At 45.5% G+C, this 19824-nt stretch overlaps 1 protein-coding gene across 1 annotated transcript in view; it reads right to left on the reverse strand.

The window, feature by feature from the left end:
- The window catches only part of CEMIP2 (cell migration inducing hyaluronidase 2), a 97674-nt gene extending 91847 nt beyond the window's left edge, over positions 1 to 5827 (reverse strand). The window contains exon 1 of the mRNA XM_073670387.1: positions 5501 to 5827. The gene's annotated coding sequence lies outside the window, so the exon portion shown is untranslated. The remainder of the gene's footprint in view (positions 1 to 5500) is intronic.
- Between the last annotated feature and the right edge of the window lie 13997 nt (positions 5828 to 19824).

Consider the following 19824-nt stretch of genomic DNA (forward strand, 5'->3'; position numbering starts at 1 on the left):
CTCTTGGGCCCCTGTGCGACCACAGTTTGCACCAGTGATATGTCTGCACCTGCTTGCATTACATGGAGAACCAACCATTTGTTGGAATGGCTGCCTTTTACTAGGACATTTTCTGGCTGGCTGTGACTGAAAGTGGGAAAACTAGCTGGCGTAGGGATTACGGGAGAGGGACCAAGAGAGATGAGCAGTTTGATGTAGAATTAATGTCTTTGATTACTGGGAATCTGTCACCAGGTTTTTTTGCTACCACATTTGAGATCAGCATGATAGGGACAGAGACCCTGATTCCAGCGATGCATCACTTACAGAGCTGTTTGCTGTCATTTTGATAAAAATCACTGATTTACCTGCTGCAAATTTAGCAGTTCTCTGAATACTGAGCTCTTTATAACTCCGCCCATGTACAGTGTACACAGAAAGCTGCCCATCAGTGGTGAGGTTATACAGCGCTCATGAATAAGCTTGACTACATGGCAGCAGGTTTCCTAGTCCTCTAGTGATAATCTCCTGCTAGTAAAAGATTTTAATCAAAACTACAGCAAGCATTCCAGTAAGTGGCACATCACTGGAATCAGGATCACTGGAATCAGGATCCCTGGCCCTACATCAAGCAGCTCACAGATTAGGTGTCAAATTCCGTTTAAAAAAAAAAAAAATCAGTAGGACCTAAACTGAACAGTTTTAAGAGCCATCAGAAAACAGATTTGTTCGCTTCTAAAATCTCGAGGAGTCAGGGTTACAACCTGGAGACAAGCGAACCATCACACACAGATGTTTGAACGATTAGTTCAGCAGGACAACCAGTTTTAATACTTCAGATTACAGTATCTGATGTACACACCATGCTTACCATAATACAAAGATCTCTACATACAGTAACGTGATAAAAGGTATATGGTATGTCATCCATATCAGATGGGTTCGTTTGACACCAGCTCCTGCAGTGTTCGGAGACTAATACCACAGCTCCGTGACATTGTTTAGTGGCCACTGCCAGGAACGGAGTAATCTGGGGTATCCGCAGCTGAATCTGGTAACAGCTAATCTTAGACTACCACAAAAGGCACAAGCTGAAGGTTTTACAATGGCCCTCACAGTCCACTGATCTGAACATCATTGAAAATCTGTGTCTGGACCTCAAAATAGCAGTGCATGCAAGACGACCCAGGAATCTCACAGAACTGGAAGAATTTTCCATGGAAGAATGGAGGAAAATCCCTCAAACAAGAATCAAAAGGCTCTTGGCTGGTTACAAAAAGTGTTTACAAGCTGTGATACTTTCAAAAAGGGGGCGCTACTAGGTACTAACCATGCAGGGTGCCCAAACTTTTGCATTGGCCCATTTTCCTTTTTGTAATTTTTAAAGTGTACATTTCATCTTCAACTTGCTTAACTGTTCACAATAACAGTAATTTTGACCAGGGGTGCCCAAACTTTTACATGCCACTGTATATTACTTCACTTACAATACATAGTTAAAATAAATGTATATATAATTGTTGGGAATGCTTCTTGAGGGTCTGCTGAGTAAGCTCTATGATAATGGATGATTTGAGGCATGACTCCTTGTACAGAACGTGCCTTAATAACCCATAAACTACCGCTTCATTTCCTGAAGTTGAAAATTGAATTATTAGGAGGAAACCATTGCCATTTCCCTTAAGAGAATATGAAATGTATTCTTGTACTGTCCAACGTAGCTTTATCTTTGTGCTTCTTGTGTAAGATGAACCTGCACAAAAAGTTAGTACACTCCTCCCTAGAGATTTGGGACAAGTACATGACTAATCAGCAGAAATGGAAATGAGATTTACACTATAATGGTTAAAGGGGCTGCAAAAGGGTAAATTGTGCTGAAATGGAAGCAGTAACAAAATGATGTTAGAACAGCAGTAAGACATCGTTCAGACAGAAGATAGAAGGGGCATCATGAGATTAGATGGGTCACAGAGCCTGGTAGGAGAGCGGGCACGACGCGTTTTAGTAACTAGTGCAAGTGATATCACAATTAAGGAGCACATTTTCTTAAAACTCAGTTGTTCCTCCATTATTCCTCCTGGCTATTTATCATTCAGTTAGAGACTGGGTGTTGGTGGTGTGACCCTACACAGGGGGACATCGGCCATTCATTGCAAGACTCTGTAGGGACATTGCTTAGGAGGAATGACAGAAGGACAGCATCAGTTCTGTACTCTAAAATAGTTACTTTATTGGGAACACAGACAAAAAAAAAAAAAAAAAAAAAAGCTCTCTTCTACTGAATAAATAAAATAAAAGCCCTCAGTGATTCACCAGGCAAGCGTTTTTGGTTGTTTTTTTTTTTTTTTTGTTTGTTTTTTTCAAAAAGATGGCGACCTCCCAGGGTCAATCTAGTTGGCTGTTAGATTACAGACAGAAGACGACATGCAGGCATGGCTGACATTAAAGTTAGTTATGTGAATGCCTCCTATAATGAAACTACACATGAAGAGACCGGACCACGAGTCAGGAGTTGTAATGATTTCCTTGAGGTCTGGCATAGAGCCAGTACTGAGAGTTTCTAAAGCAATCTTCTAATTTACTAGATATCCTCATCTACATACTGTAGGGACACGTCAGAAATGCCCCAATATTCAGTGGAAAAGGGATGTGCCACTAATAATGCAAACTGTAGGGTTCGGATTTACGATTGTACAAGGTTTATGGGGACGCACATTCATGATGTCATCTCCAGACCTCCTTCCACCAGAGTATTATACCCCTATATTGGGAGCTGGCTATACACATGAGATAAACATTCGGCACAGTTATCGCTCCTGACTCCTACCCCCAAAAACATTATTTGTCAGGAGACCGTTGGGCACCCCCACACTCTCCAGATGGTGGTGAGGGTTCGGACATCTTTCATCTAAAAAGTATAAAAGGCCTTAACTGTTGACATCTGGTCCTTGGGATCATAGAGGACTGCAAGAAATGCTACGAAATTTGCACCTGAATGCTAAAAAAAAAAAAAAAAAAAAAAAAAAAAAAAATCAGTCAAAGTCAACCTTAGCAATCTCTTCAGCACCCCACTGGTTTATGTGCATTATCGGAAGCCTCCACTAAGTTTTGGGCACGCACTGTTGACATGTTTTTTTTGGTTTGTCCCCCCCCCCCCCACCACCACCACCACCACCACAACCTTCCAAAAAGTCAGCTCACCCATATGAAGATCCGAAGCATGGAGGCTTTCAATGCCGCAAGAGAAATGAGGTTACAGAGTCAAGATTGTCAGTTAAAATAACACATTAGGCAAGAATTTAAAAAAAGTTGCAACCTCAATATCAAAGATCTCCAGCCAACGCGTTTCAGACTGCCAGCTTTAGTCATTGCATAATGAAAAAAGATACAAGTCAGAAACGCATTTCCTACACATCTTTGATATTGGAGTTGTCACTCCTTTAATACTTCCCTAATAAATATGTTATTTTAACTGAAGATCTTGATGCTGTAACCCTTTTTTTTCTACCTGTCTTTTCCTCTGTTACAGGGGGTGAGCCAAGACACAGTACACCTTGCAATACAGGTCACTATGTAGACGCCACCTAAATGTAATGTGAAATGACAATGTACACATCACTTGAACAGGTTTCTGAGGTTAGTTTCCATCAGATTTGGCATACAGGGGTGTGTAGAGACATTGGCAGATTAGAGGCAAAAAAAAAAAAAAAGCTGCCGGACTCCCCTTTAGCATCAATCTGTAGCCAAGCAATGCAAACAGATCTCGTTTACTAAAGAAGGGTTTTTTTTTTTGTTGTTTTTTTTTTTTTTACAAAGTGCCGCCATTGTTAGTAGGATAAGCCATCCTGTATGAAAGAACTTCAAATCTAACAGCGCTGGAAAAATAAGACAAGGGCTCCTATTGGCCACTGTAGACATTGCTTTTGCTCTGGAAAAAAAAAATATATATACAAACACTGGCCAAGATCTTACTCTGTCAGATTAAGAGAAAAATACTGATTACAGCAAATTGTAGTATCTTTGTGCTCCAGTAACCGTGACGTTCCCTTCAGGTTTGGCCAACATTTTATTAATTGTGAAGAAACACATCTGCAAGTCATTTTGGGTAAAGCATTCTGCGTCGTGCTATCTGAGTAACACTTGTGGTGAAGAACAAGACCCCGGGCTGCCAAGAACCAACAGGACCGAATCCATCTTAACTGTGAGATGTACTAATGTGTGCTCAATGAATGAAGTGGAACGTACAGTATATAGAATGGATTACACACATATGATCACTGGACGCACGCTTTCCACCTATCCTGGTCCCCCTCCAACCGCAGATAGGAGGTAGAGCATGTGTCCCGTTTCTCCACTCAAAGTCTATGGCACAGATGAAAGCCAAACACTGTACTCGGCCATTTTATTCGGTGCCATAGACATCTCCATGGAGCTGCGCACCCTCCCAGGTCTAGCATTTAACCAGCCATCATAGAGGCTTCAGGCTGGAATACCCCTTTAAATTCTACAAGTGCAGGAACTAACCGGAGAATCTTGAAACATTTACATTGAGTACAGAACAGTCGCCAAAATTATTCATCGTCCATGAACTGAAGAAAAAAAAATTCCACACCATTATGAAGAGCAGCCTCACACTCATGGACCGAAATACAAAGTCACAGAGGAAGATCTGATCACCATGACAGCCATACCACACCCTTCAGATTTCAGCAGGAGGTCCAGCTTCCTGACAGGGACAAGTAAGCATCCTCTGAGGACCGCTGATCACTAGGACAATATGTCACTGTTGTGCAGCACACAGACCTCACTTCATTACTTATCATATGACTAATATTTCACTTTGTTTGTGTTTAGGAAGAAGGAGAAGGTCATTTTGGTTTCTGGTGACAGCCACAACAAGGGTTAAATGTCTCCCAGCTTCCCATGCAGCACATCTATGGAGGGAAGATTGGTGACAGCACCATGACACACATGACAGGGTGAGGTCACTACAAGCAGAAGAGGAGCAGGTGAGGGTGAGGCAGCAGTGGCACCAGGACAGTGTCTATAGATCTAGAATGTGCTGCACCCTCAGACAAGGGAGGCCCGCTCTCTTAGGGCCCAAAGTTAAAGAGGGTCCTTGGACAGATTGCTCTTAAAGGGACAACACCTTCAGTAACAGCTCTGAACTGTCTATTGTTATTAGCAGCTCCAGACTGGAGTTTTCCTGGTGTATTCGTTAGAGGAGCACTGACAGCCCCAGCCCCCTCCATTACTTATCTATCCACACATATGATGAGGGCAGCTCTCACACAAAGACAGTTGGCAGCTGCCGATCAGACATCACATGACAGCCAGCCAATCACAGCCCAGGATCAGATACCAGCAGCCAATCGCATCACAACTTCTAAAGTCAAACTTCACTACAGCAGTAAAAGCTGAGAGCTGATTGGCCGCTTGGGACAAACGTTTCACTTTCTGTCCGCACGCGGCTGGTGGCAGCTCGGCTCTGTCCTGCAGCCGGCAGTGGCACGGTGCTTACCGGAGTCTCACATGTGCACAGCGCCGGCTCCTGCCCTCCCGTCCATAGCACAGGCCACTTCTCCGCTCCCGGCACCGGTTGCTGTGTAGGTTGAAGAAGTTTTCCTGGCAGAAATGACGTCTCCGCACAACTCTCCGCCCCGACCTGCCGGCGGCTCCAGCACAACAAAGGCGCAGCGGGAGGTATCAGCGTATTGTGCAATCCCGGCTGTGAGCAGCGCAAGTATCGGGAGGAAGAGGAAGACTACGCGGAATCACATCCCCTCTCTGCCCGAGAGTGCTCACTCTGCCAGCCCCGCTACCATATATAAGTGAGGGCGGAGTCTAGTGTGCTCCCGGGCACTGCGCCCCCTGCTGCCATACAGTGGGAGATGCGCTGTCTGTACTGTGGCTGCCATAGAAGTCTATGGGGCTTTACTGTACGGCCAGATGTGTCAGCCGTACGCTAATATGTCTCCAGGTACAGCATTCCTTTACTGATATCTTATTATGCCGTGCTATATCTCTTTAGTGCTTATTGTCAAGCGCATTGTGACTCCTATTTAATATTCCAAATCCTTGCTGTCTCGGAGGCTGTTATGCTTGTTTGCGGGGGTGAATTTCTGCCAACTCTGATTGAGGGCTGGGAATCCTCTGTGTTCCCATGGGTCTTTATTACACACTACTGCTGCAAATACATTTTAGCAATTTGTCTTTTCTCACCATATGTGGATTTTCTAGGTGTATGAATATATTTCTTTAATAAAATTGACTTTGTGCAAAAACAGATCCCACGTTTTTTTTCTGACAAAGAGCTCTCGGATTTATTTTTCATTCTTTTGATATCTACTTGAACCTTTAGCTAAATTATAATATTATAATAACTTATGGATTCGTTTAGGGTTCAATTACTGTGATTATATATTGTAGATCAGAGGACTTTGTCCCCCCCTTTTTTGGTTTAATCCTAAGAGCGGGGGTCTGGAACACAGAAACTGGACTCTGTAGAGCTCCGTATTGAATGGAATGGGGGTGCGCATGCTCGACCTCCGTACCGTTCATGGTTTGTGGAACCGCTGGAAAGCTGAGCACAGTCCTCAACTTTTTGTGGTGGTCCCACTTGTTTTTAGAATCACTTTGCATCTAGCCATGAAAGAACTTTAGAATTAGTTTAACGAGAATCTGTCACCAGCTTTTTCTCTACCCCATCTGAGAGCAGTGTGATGTAAGGGCAGAGACCCCGATTCCAGCGATGTATTACAGTTTTGATAAAGTCACCGTTTTATCTGCTGCAGATCTAGCATTTACCTGAATTCTGAGCTCTGTGTAACCTCACCCACACGAATGATTGGCAGCTTTCTGTGTACACTGTGCATAAGCAGTGAGATATCAATCAGTGGTGGTGAGCGGGTTATACTGAGCTCATGAATATGGAGGACTACATGGCAGCAGGTTTACTAGTGATAATCTCCTGCTGATAAAACATTGATTTTACCAAAACCACTGGAAGCAGCCCAGTAAGTGACAAATCTCTGCAATCAGGGTCTCTGTCTGTACATTATGCTACTCATATTAAGTGGCAAAAACCTGGTGAAATTCCCTTTAAGCCAGCAGTGCACAACATTTTTTGGTCCAAGGGCCACATTGCCATACTGAACCAATCCCAAGGGTCACAAAAAATGTAAAGGGGTACTTATATTAATACATCACCATAACCAACATTTGTATTTGAGAAGGATTTTGAGCATTTTTTCTCCCAAGAAAATCAGTGTTAACATGTAACACAGGTATTTTAGATGCAGTGACACAGAAACACAGAGCAGCCAGTACAGGGTTAATAAACAAGGGGGATTTACTGTAACAGGGTCAATCTCCACGCAGGGAGTAACAGGGGAAATATGGGGACAACAAGGGGAGTAGCAGGTAGGCTATAACCAACAATCCACAGATGTAGCAGAGTCGACACGGTTGTAATTGGCAGTTTTACACTTAGCTGACTCTTGTTCCCAAAAAGGCTGATGCCAGTGTTTTCTTCTGTTTTCCCCGCCTAAACAATGCTCCGTCTTCTTGCGGCAGTGGGCGGTCTCCGGTTTGACCCACTGAGCCCCTAGTCCATAACCCTGCACTTCACTTGCTCGGCTCCACGTCTTCTGGCGGCAGCGGGCAGTCTCCGGTTTGACCCGCTGAGCCCCTAGTCCATAACCCTTCACTTCACTTGCTCGGCTCCACGGACCCTGCGTCTCTTCTCATTCTAGTTGGGCTTGACTCCCACTGGCAACTGCCTGCTTTCCCGCGCAAAACTCCTTTTTCTTCCTCTTCCTAGACACTCCTCCAGCGCCTCGGTCACCTGAGCTCTGGCTCTGGACACGCCCCCAGCTTCTCGGTCACCTGACTCCCGTGCTCGCAGTCTGTCTTCCCCCTGCAACCAGAGGTACGGCCCCGGCAGTTCTGGATCCCTTGTTCTGAAAGTACTTACACCCCGGTCTTCCCCCTTACAAAACACACGCTAAATTAAACTGAGTTTTTATAGCAGAAAGGCCAAATCCTCTTCATAATCTAAAATCTCTACATTTTGAGGATTTTTAAAGCGAACCTGTCAGCAGGATTGTGCTCAGTAAACTACATACACTGTCAGGTGGGCGCCATTACACTGATTAATATGATACCTGGGTTGATGAAATCCATCCTGTGGTTCTTGTGTAATCTTTACTTTCAGTTCTGCCATAATGATATGCTCGTGCTCTGTCTGGTGCTCTGCTTACATATTCATCTGTATGCTCTTATGACAGCTCACTGTACCTTCACTGACCGGCCTCCTATTTTACATAATACATCTAGTAGTGCGGGGCTAGGTAAAACAGGAGGCAGGTCAGTGAAGGCACAGTGAGCTGTCATAAGAGCATACAGATGAATATGTAAGCAGAGCACCAGATATCCCTCACGCTAGGGGGTGCCCTAGTCTATCCATATCCTCCAGATTATTGCGGAAGGTGGAGACGCCAGGGTCACAGGCCTTGTGCTCCTGACTTACCATTATCTGTTCCCTCCCCCACCTAGGAAGGTGTGAGGCCGAAGTGTATAGGATAACACTAACCAGATAAACAAGTGAAGACAAACAGGGATAAATGAAAACTGCAATCAAAATACACTTACCAAACAACAGAGTGGAACACAGGGGAGGGTAAGGTAGGCGAAACAAAATAGGAGAGGATGAGGATGAATACGCAAACAAACTCCACGTAGAAATCTCTAGAACAACTCTCCAAATGCCAACTCCAAATCATGCAGAATGAACTATCACTGGCAATTCCCAACTGCAAGTGGCAAGCATGTATACCAGAGGGGAGTGTCCAATACAGAACAGCTGAAGCAATCCATGATGGAAAGCTCCAGGAGATCCCTGAACTGATTAACCCTGGCAATGCTAGAGCAAAGAAAACCTGCACTGTTTAGTATGATGGTGAAGCAGTTCTAACCAGTGCAGGAGTTTGGGTATGGAGACGCCCCTTTCCATGTCTCCCCCACACTGCCTCTCTGCATAACATCCCCCCATCCCACTGCCCCTCACTGTACTATGCCACTTTTCACAATCCTCCCTAATTGCTCCATAATTTCCCCCATTGACCCTTAATGTGCCCTTGCAGTAAAACCAACCTGCCCCTCATCTAAAATGGTAGCACATTTAATTATCAGGTCCTCTATGGAGCAATTAATTACTAGTGCCCGCTGTCTCTGCTGCCTCTGCGTTAGCAGCGTGCTGACCTCTTCACGCCATTGCACATCGGGCCGGGGCTAACAAGCGCTCTTCTGTCCCGCTCCTGGCGCCCCAAATAGGAAGAAGGAAGCAGTACCTCCCGGACAGCTCTGTGGGCCGCATGTGGCCCCTGGGCTGTATGTTGTGCAGGACTAGTGGACAAAATTGTATCCAGTCTTGGCAATGCTCTGGGAACTGAACACAGCCGCTGCACACATAGTTTGCTATAATGTATCCGTCTGGAGCCAGCAGAGCAGCACCTGCACACTACTGTAGCCACTTCTCACATTAGAAGATATAAATGCAACAGTATAAATATGTACAGCGTATACATCCGCTATATACTGATGTTCACAAGGCCTAAATATCCTCAGGTCATTACAATGCTGTGAACTAAATATACAAGTGGAGATGTGGATATCTGGAGTTCATCAATCATGGAATGTAATACTGTCCCCATTGCCATAAATGACTAGCAGCAGATCAATACTGTGATGTATGCTGCGTATTGCAGTACATTGATATGGACTGAAGCGGGAACGCTGCCTATGTCTTGTCTAGCTGACCTCATATTACAAATTTAGATTTTCAAGTGTGTTTTTTTTACAGTAATATTTTCAGAAATGAGAAATAAATGTAAGCAAATTGCCATACATTTGTATCTTCTTCAACATACAGTTATATGGTAGCTCTCATTCATTTTAATATCATTTATTAGTCGAATACTTCTAGTGTCGTGTGTCAGGGCAGATCTGTTGGCGTTGTTTTGTGAATTTCATTCAGAGACATTTGTGATTTCTTATGGTCTTATTAAAATACAGGCACTGAGGTCCTCGCCTGCAATCTGACCATCTGCCGTGGTGCCAGGCTCCTGCACATTGGGCTTTAGAGCTTTTTTCTTTTCAGGTTAGGCTTGGTTTACTCATAAATCAGGGCCTCTGTCACAAGTTCTGTCATTTTTACAGGAAGAAAAAGAGCATCCAGCTGCGCTTCTTTACAATGGCAGACACCCTAATGGGAGCACAGCAGACATAAGAGTCAATGGGCTCCATCTGTAGGTGTTTGTGACCATGCTGGCACAGAGATGTTTCTTGCAGGAGTTTCATTTTTCTGTTCCTCATTTACATGTGCATGATTTTTCTCATACGTGAATACACTGACCATTGTTCATCAGTGTTTTGGATCTGAGTTTCATCAGTGATATTTCATTGATTGGGGGAAAAAACTGTAAAGGTTCTCCTATCCATCACACTGTTAGGCCACGTTTACATGTTCAGTATTTGGTCAGTATTTTACATCAGTATTTGTAAGCCAAAACCTGGAGTGGAACAATCAGAGGAAAAGTATAATAGAGGCACGTCACCACTTCTGTATTTATCACCCACTCCTGGTTTTGGCTTACAAATACTGATGTAAAAAGCTGACCAAATACTGATAGTGTGAACGTGGCCTTAATCAGAGATAGCACACAGATGGTACAGTGATGCCATCCATGTGCTTGTCCGTGATTTTAACGGAGCCATAGACTCGTATAGGTAATTTTAATCCATGACTCCGTGATTTTTTGCAGACCACACGGTCAACAAAAAACACAGATATGTGAACTGAGCCCAAAAAATATAACGTGTATGTGTTCTATCTGTGAAAAATGCTGTTAGCTCACATATTTGACTGATGGACAACTGACAGAGGCCTTACTATATCTTTCCATATTATATCCAAAATGCTCTCCAGTACTTCTCGTAAAATTATCGTTTTAGATAAAACACAATGCAAACAGATGGGAGTTTAGTCTACATTTCCCATTACCAACAGAAGAGGCTGTTCCCTTGGGACAATGAGCACCATGCGCCTATTGTGTCTCTCACATTCCATCTACAGTGTAAGCTTCTTGTTTTTTGTTGTTGTTTTTTTGTCTCATTAATTGCGCCTTTATGTTCATTACTTATGATTTTAGATGGCTGTTTGTTCACTATCATAAAGCTCTGTGGAAAATGTTGGAGCTATATAAAGAATATTCTTCATTTCCTGTTTAGACAAATTGTTTTAGGCTGCGTTCACACATTGCGTATTTCCCTGCGTTTTTTTACGTGCGCGTATTTTCCTGCTTTTTTTACCTGCGTTTTTTTACGCAGGTAAAAAAGCACCTCCATTCACACACTGCACCTCCATTCACACACTGCGCTTTTTTTACGGAGGTGCAGGAGAAATGAAGTGTGACGAGCATGGACACCTGTATGTAATGTAATGTATGTGTCTGTATGTATGTAATATAATGTAATGTATGTGTCTGTGTGTCGTGTGTGTACTGTCTGTGTCTGTGTGTACTGTCTGTGTCGTGTGTGTGTGTGAGTGTCCCCCTAGCAGTGTATGTACAGACAGCTTCTGGCTGCAGTACATACACTGCTTAAGTTATTAAAATAAAAAAACTATGGATACTCACCTATCCGATGGATGGGAGAGGCGTCCGGTCCGGTCCCGCGGTTTCCAGCATCTGCCGTGAAGCGATCAGCTGACTGTCGGCTGACCGGCTTGTAAATCAGCTGACCGGCCGGTTACAAGCCGGTTAGCTAACAGCTGATCGCTTCACCGGCAGATGCTGGAAGCGCGGGACCGGACCGGATGCCTCTCCCATCCATCGGATAGGTGAGTATCCATAGTTTGTCCTGCGCCTCCGTAAAAAAGCGCTGGAATTACGCAGTGTGTGAACAGCGCTGCGTAATTCCATCGCTTATAATGGGCACAATAGGGAGAAAGTGCAGGACGCAGCTGCGTAAAGAATTGACATGTCAATTCTTTACGCAGCTGCGCTTTCGCGCTGCGTAAAATCACACAGTGTCTGAACGGCAAAGTGAATTTCCCATTCACTTTGCTGGCAGAAACAAGGCCCATTGCGTATTTTGAAAAAGCGCGCGCAAAAAAGCGAGCGAAAATACACAATGTGTGAACGCAGCCTTAAAGTTAGAATATTAATTGACAAATAGAAGCTGTATATGCACTGTGCTCTGCGGGGATTCACCAGTTTCTGAGCCGGGAACAGAGAGTATGTATATGTTATACATACCCCGGCCAGTGTGTGCGGCCTCGCTGCCATACACATATATGTAGCGAGGCTGCGCCCGCTGGCTGGGAGTATGGATAAGTCATACATACCCTCCGGTCCCGGCTCAGAAACCGGTGAATCCCCGCAGAACACAGTGCATATACTGGGGGGATTCATAAGTCTGTAGTCACACAGAGTGCCTGCAGACTTATCGATTTGGACTGGACAACCCCTTTAAGCCTTCATTTGGACATCTGTTTTTCACAGATAGAGCACTTACCCTTTACAGTTTACTGTGCTGTTCACATGTCCGTGTTTTTTTGGGTCCATGAAATTCACAGACAGCACGCAAGCGCCATCGTTGTGCAATCCATGTGCTGTCCGTTGTTAACTTTTTAATAAGTAGGAGAAGCTTTGCAAATTTTTATTTTGGGCATATGAGAAAATAACTGGTTTTAAAATGGACACAATGACCAAACACTGACAAAATCTGATCCAGTACACTGATGAAAATTGGTTTCTTTCACATATACTGTGTGGATAATTATTAGACAATATGTATTTTTGATGATTAATTTTATTATTGAGCAACTACAGAGCTGTCAATCCAATAGGTTATATGTAAGAAAGTAAAAGCGAGGTTTTATTAGGCTAAAGTATACCCACGATGAGCATTTGGTGAGTTCTTGATGCTCCGATCATGCGCAGTGCGCCTCTCAGAAACAGGCACGGTTACACCCGGCTACAGAGGATCAATGATGGGAGGTGAAGAAGCCGCGTGCATGCGCGAGGTATGTATAGCGCTGGAGATGACGCCGGCTCTTGTAAGTTATGTTATCACGCCCACAGGGGCGTGATAACATGCTAAGTGGGACGACTAATCTGGGGACACTAACGCCCCATCGAGTAGTCAAAGCCCTCATTTATATTTCATAAACGGACTTTAGAAATACTTTTTCTAAAGATGTGTGTATGTGTGTAATGTAATACAGGGACTGTTATGCAGGGTGTTTATATATTCACATGCGACTGCTACTAGTTCTGGGGGCATGGGGGACCTCACAGGTTCCCTTTAAGAGAAACAAAATAAAATGTATTCAGCTCTTTGCTCAACTCTCCAGCTGTTGTTTAATGCGCATATTCCGGGGCCTACTCGCGGCCTTGCCTAGAGTGAACACAGGGCTGGAGGTGCAATGTAACGAAGGTACTTAGGCACGGAGTAGCAGGGATGGCCGGAAAGGTGAGCGGTTAGGTTAGTATGTTTTTTCTGGCTGCTAACCTCTCTGGCCGTCCCCGATGATCCCTGCCGACTGTCCAGTCCTCCATGGCTTTGTCGCACTGTATCTCCAGGCTGGTGGTCACTATAAGCTGGGGCTTCTGGCTGTGAGCAGGTCCCAGAGTTCACTGCCCATACTACGGGGCCTACTCCTACTCTAGGCTGTAAGTCCCAGCCTAGAGTTAACACCTGGCCACGACTTCTGGCCACAGGCCCGGAAGTCACTGGTCATGCGTAGTTTACTCTGCATCTTGTTTGTACCCGTAAGCCCAGTCTTGAGTGAAAACCAGGCCGCAAATGCGACACAACAGAGGAGCAAAAGACCTGACAGCAGGGAGCGGCCAGAGAGGCGCGGTGAGTATGAGTATTACTTTTATTTTTTACATATTACATTTATTATTCACTGGGGTTTGGAGAGACTCCAGGGCATAATTAAATTCACGGAGAATAACTTCTTTGCGAATCAAATTTCCTGGTAAAATCCATGTGAACAAGTGAATTTGAATTCTGTCAGATCCTCTCATATCTAGTCCCAAGCAAAGGGTGGCCTTCTGTCACATTTATATGCCCAAAACGAAGATATGAAAATGATCATCTAAAGTGGAAAACCTCTTTGAAGTCAGGGATGAAACAGATAATTATCCCTAATCACCCTCGGCATGATGGCATGTTAATAAAATTCCTTTGTCTCCAGGGGATTATATTCCCAATAAATTACAAGAAATTCTATCCGGCTAGCGACAAGAGTCTGTTTCTGCATAATTCAATGTCCCTGGTCAAAATCTAATCCACATATATTATATGTAAACTTATAGGTATATCTGTGCTATACATTTCTGTTTTCATCATATTGGCGAATACTGTGCACAGTATGTCGCTTCTTAGTCAGCTAGTATGTGCTTCTAGTTGTACATCCAGCGTTCTCCAGGAATTCAACAAACTTCCACTAGATGGTGGTGTAACTCCTATAATTTTATATATTTATTTATTAAGAAAATGTCCTACCATTATGTTAGCCTAGATCAAAGGTGGGCAATTAATTCTCCCAAGGGGCCATATAAGAGACTGTGACTATTGTGGGGGGCCGAATCAACCAGCTGAACTTAATTCTGCTCATTATTATTGTTTTATATTAAATTAGAAATTGACTGGTAATACATAGGACTTATTGTGACATGTAGCAGCTAATCAAAACCATATAATGTACTGCATTTTCTAAAGTTTATAAATCATACTATGGTTGTTATTCACCCCTTGTACCTTGATCAACAGATCCCAGCACAATATGATGCCCCCACAATCCTCACACATAGTATGATGTCCCCACACAGTCATTCAAACAGTATGATGTCCCCTCACACAGTAGGTCACTACATGATGTCCCCCCCACAATATAATGTATTACAAAGCCCCCCTACATAATGTGATGTCCCAATAAAGTCAATCACACAGTATGATGTCTCCTCACACAGTATGTCACCACAGAGCCCCCCTATACAGTATGATGTCCCCACGCAGACCCCTTACACAGTATGATGTCACCACACAGCACTCCTACACAGTATAATGTTCCCATACAGCCGCCTTACATGTTATAATTAGTGATGATCGATTATGTTTCATTAACTCTTTCGGCAAGCACACTCGGGTGCTCGCCGAGTATTTTGGCGTGCTGAGCATTTCTTTTACTGTCGCCGCACCTGCAAGTGTCACGACTGTTAGACAGCTGTGACACATGCAGAGATTGCCTGTTCGACAATGAAACATACTCAATCATCACTAGTTATAATTTCACCACAAAGCCCCCTACACAGCTTAATATCCCCAAACTGCCACCTTACTTAGTATTATATCCCCACACAGACCCTGACACAGAATGATGTCCCTACACAGCACCCTTGCACAGTATTATATCTCCACACAACCTCTTAGAACAGTATACATCCTAACACAGCCCTTCTACACAGTAGTATATCCCCACATGTTCCTATTGCACAGTATTATGTCCACACACAGCTCCCTTGAATATTATTATGTCACCACACAGCCTGCTTGCACAATATTATGTCCCCACACAGTCCCATTGCACAGTATTATGTCCCCACACAGCCCCCTTACATAGTAACAGAACTGGAGATAGCTTGATCCTCAAGCTGTGGTTTAAGTATCGGGCAATAACGAAAGGGCTGGAGACCGACCCTTGAATGAACAGCCCTTGACTGAAGGAGCCAGAGTACAGACCAATGGCCAAGCCCCTTAACCGTCAAGATATCGGGTTATATTCACTGGTGGGTGAATGTAGTCAACTTCCTGAGCGGGTTGTCCCCAAGCTTTTGGGAGCACAAGGCTTTACTCTGGTCATGATGGGACCGGAGTAAAGCCTTGTGGGAGACTAGATGTGGAACTGCTGGAAGGGAACAACCCAGCAGGAACTGAAACTGTGTCTGATGATGTTTTGTGAAACTGAAAAGTATTGGAAGTTATGTGCCCACCAGGGGCGGACACAGACTGTAGTGGGCCCCTGTGCAAGAATTTTTGCCCCCCCTCCTGCCCTTCATAGGGGGCATTAAGCCCCCCCCCCCCCCCCATGCATCTCTCATCCCCCCGTGCATCTCTGATTCCCCCCACTCCTAGTTAATTAATTGTATTTAAAAAAAATAAAACTTGTTATACTTACCCCCAGGGCCGGCTCCAGGTTTTTGTGGGCCCTGGGCGACAGAGTTTCATTGGGCCCTTTAACACATACCATGATTCATGATGCACAGATACCGCAGAGAAATATATATATAGTACAAGGCCAAGGATTTCACTTACTACATTACATGATCGATATCTATTGTAAATTCTACAATAGCTCAGAAACCGGCGAATCCTCACAGCGCTCAGTGCAGACCGGACAGTATAGTCCTCCATACAGTATTATGGGCCCCATATAATGCTCCATACAGGATACTGACCCCCTTATAATGCTCCATACAGGATACTGGTCCCCATATAATGCTCCATACAGGATACTGGTCCCCATATAACGCTCCATACAGGATACTGGTCCCCATATAACACTGCATACAGAATACTGGCCCCGATAAAATGCTCCATACAGAATACTGATCCCCATATAACGCTCCATACAAAATACTGACCCCCATATAACGCTCCATACAGAATACTGGCCCTCATATAACGCTCCATACAGAATACTGGCCCCCATATAACGCTCCATGCAGAATATTGGCCCCCATGTAACGCTCCATGCAGGTTGTTCCCCCCTTATAATGCCCCATGCAGGATGACACTCCCCTTTTAATGCCCTATGCAGGATGTCACCTCTACCCCCCATAAAATGCCCCATGCAGGATGTCACCTCCCCCCCATATAATGCCCCTTGCAGGATGTCACTTCCCCCCTTTTCAATGCCCCATGCAGTATGTCAGACCACCCCCTCCCTTATAATGCCCCATGCAGGTCACACCCCCCTCCTTATAATGCCCCATGCAGTATGTCACACACCCACCCTCCTTATAATGCCCCATGCAGGATGTCAATTTCCCCCTCCACCTCTTATAATGCTCCATGCAGGATGTCACACTCCCTCCCTTATAATGCCCCATGCAGGATGTCACACACCCCCTCCCTTATAATACCCCATGCAGGATGTCACCCCCCCCATATAATGCCCCCATGCAGGATGTCAATTCCCCCCTCCCCTATATAATGCCCCACGCAGGATGTCAATTCCCCCCTCCCCCTCTTATAATGCCCCATGCAGGATGTCACACCCCCTCCCTTATAATGCCCCATGCAGGACGTCACTTCCACCCTTCCCTTCTTATAATGCCCCATGCAGCATGTCACCCCCCCCCATATAATGCCCCATGCAGGATGTCACCCCCCATATAATGCCCCATGCAGGATGTCACTTCCCCCCTTCCCCTCTTATAATGCCCCATGCAGTATGTCACCCCCCCATATAGGGCCCCATGCAAGATGTCACACCCCATATAATGCACCATGCAGGATGTCACCCCCCCATATAATGCCCCATGCAGGATGTCACCCCCCCCTCACCTTATAATTAATGCCCCATGCAGGATGTCACACACACACCCCCATATAATGCCCCATTCAGGATGTCACCCCCCCCCATATAATGCCCCATGCAGTATGTCACCCCCCCATATAATGACCCATGCAGGATGTCACCCCCCATATAATGCACCATGCAGGATGTCACACCTCCCCCCAACCTTATAATTAATGCCCCATGCAGGATGTTACACACACCCCCACCATATAATGCCCCATGCCCCCATACATGAAAAAAAAAAAAATCCAATACTCACCTCACTTCTTACCTGCTGCTGGCGCTGCTCCGGACTCCAGCGTCGCCCGGGTCTTCCCGCTCTGCACTGTGACAGGTCAGGAGAGAGCGCACGCGGTGTAAAGACATCACCGCGCCCTCTGACCTGAAACGTCACAGTCAGAGGACGCGGAAGACGCTGCGGAGGCACGGGGAAGGGTAAGTATTGTGCCGACGCCGTCACATGACCGGAGATGTCCCTGTGCTCAGCGTGGGGCCGGGGGCCCATGCTGAGCGCAGGGACATCTCCGGTCATGTGACGGCGGGGGGTCCTGCGGGGGGGGCCCCATGAGGAGACGCACAAGAGGGGGGCCCGACCGGCAGGGCCCCATGCTGGAGTCACGGCCCTTCTGGAGGCTGGAGGGGCCCCCTCTCCCTCGGGGGCCCACGTTCAATGAACCGGCTGCACGGGCGGTAGGTCCGCCCCTGGTGCCCACTATCTCATGTGTGAAGGTGTAACTGAGGAACTGTTGGAACCATTGTAACAGGTACTTTAGATGCAGTGACACAGGAACACAGCAGCCAGTACAGGGTTAATAAACAAGGGTGATTTACTGTAACAGGGTCAATCTCCACGCAGGGAGTAACAAGAAATATGGGGACAACAAGGGGAGTAGCAGGTAATATGCTATAACTGACAATCCACAGTTGGGCTAGATGTAGCAGAGTTGACACGGTTGTAATCGGCAGTTTTTTCACTTAGCTGACTCTTGCTCCTCACAAGGCAGTTGCCGGCTGGTGCCGGTGTTACTTTCTTCCGGCTTCCCCGCTTAAACAATGCTCCGTCTTCTGGCGGCAGCGGGCGGTCTCCGGTTTGACCCGCTGAGCCCCTAGTCCATAACAGTGCACCTCACTTGCTCGGCTCCAGGGATCCTGCGCCTCTTCTCCCTCTAGTCGCGCTTGACTTCCACTGTCCACTGCCGCTTTTCCCGCGCAAAAACTCCTTTTCCACCCTCTTCCTAGACACAAGCTCAGCTCCCCGGTCACCTGACTCCTGAGCTCTCTCTGTGGACACACCCCCAACTTCCCGGTCACCTGACTCCTGTCTCCCAGTCTGTCTTCTCCCTGCAACAAGAGGCACAACCCCGGCAGTTCCGGATCCCTTGTTTTGAAAGTACTTACACCCTGGTCTTCCCCCTTACTCCATTAAGTAAAGAATTAATGTTTAAGACGAACTGTTGGACTCTCAAGTTGTCTTATGATCCTGGCCAGCCGAGAACAGAGGCAGGATATGGCCTGCATGAACACACAGCTCACAATACCAAAGTCCACACACCCAGCCAGTACCGCATCTTCCATGTAGTGTGTTGGGGTTCCAGGGTCAGTCCCTCGCCCACGACTACTGCCCCACGCCACGTTACACACCGACCTGCATCTACTCTGTGGAAAGAACCCAAGGGGCCTCTGAAGCAAAGGAGATTTCTGTACGGGGTTGAAAGGGTGAACATTAGGGAGGTCTTGGGATCTACCAAGTGGTTTGGCTTATGTGAACGCATAACACAGAGGCTCGGTGGTTAGCACTGTTATGTTTCAATGCTTCAATTTCCACCATGGAAAACATCTGCAAGGAGTTTGTATGTTCTCCCTGTGTTTTTCTGGCTTTCCTCTGGGTATTCTGGTTTCCCCCCACGCTCCAAAGACATACTGAAGGGGGATTTAGATTGTGACCCCAATGGGGATAGTAATGATGTCTGTAAAGTGATTTTAATGGTACTTTGTAAATTAAAAATGTAATATAAACTTTTGGAACTCTTAACTTTCTAGTTTTAGAAATCCTGTCATTTTGATGACAGCTCTCCTGAGTGTTATAAACCATATTTAAGGCCATAGAGAAAGTTAACCTTTCCTTCCACAAGGCATCCTGAGAAAATAACTCTGCAGTTGCAGTATCTGTTGACACATCTTAGATAAGA

The sequence above is a fragment of the Phyllobates terribilis genome, unplaced genomic scaffold (assembly GCF_046119375.1).
Source record: "Phyllobates terribilis strain yellow unplaced genomic scaffold, ASM4611937v1 Scaffold_1__5_contigs__length_1240528914, whole genome shotgun sequence".
Classification (NCBI taxonomy): domain Eukaryota; kingdom Metazoa; phylum Chordata; class Amphibia; order Anura; family Dendrobatidae; genus Phyllobates; species Phyllobates terribilis.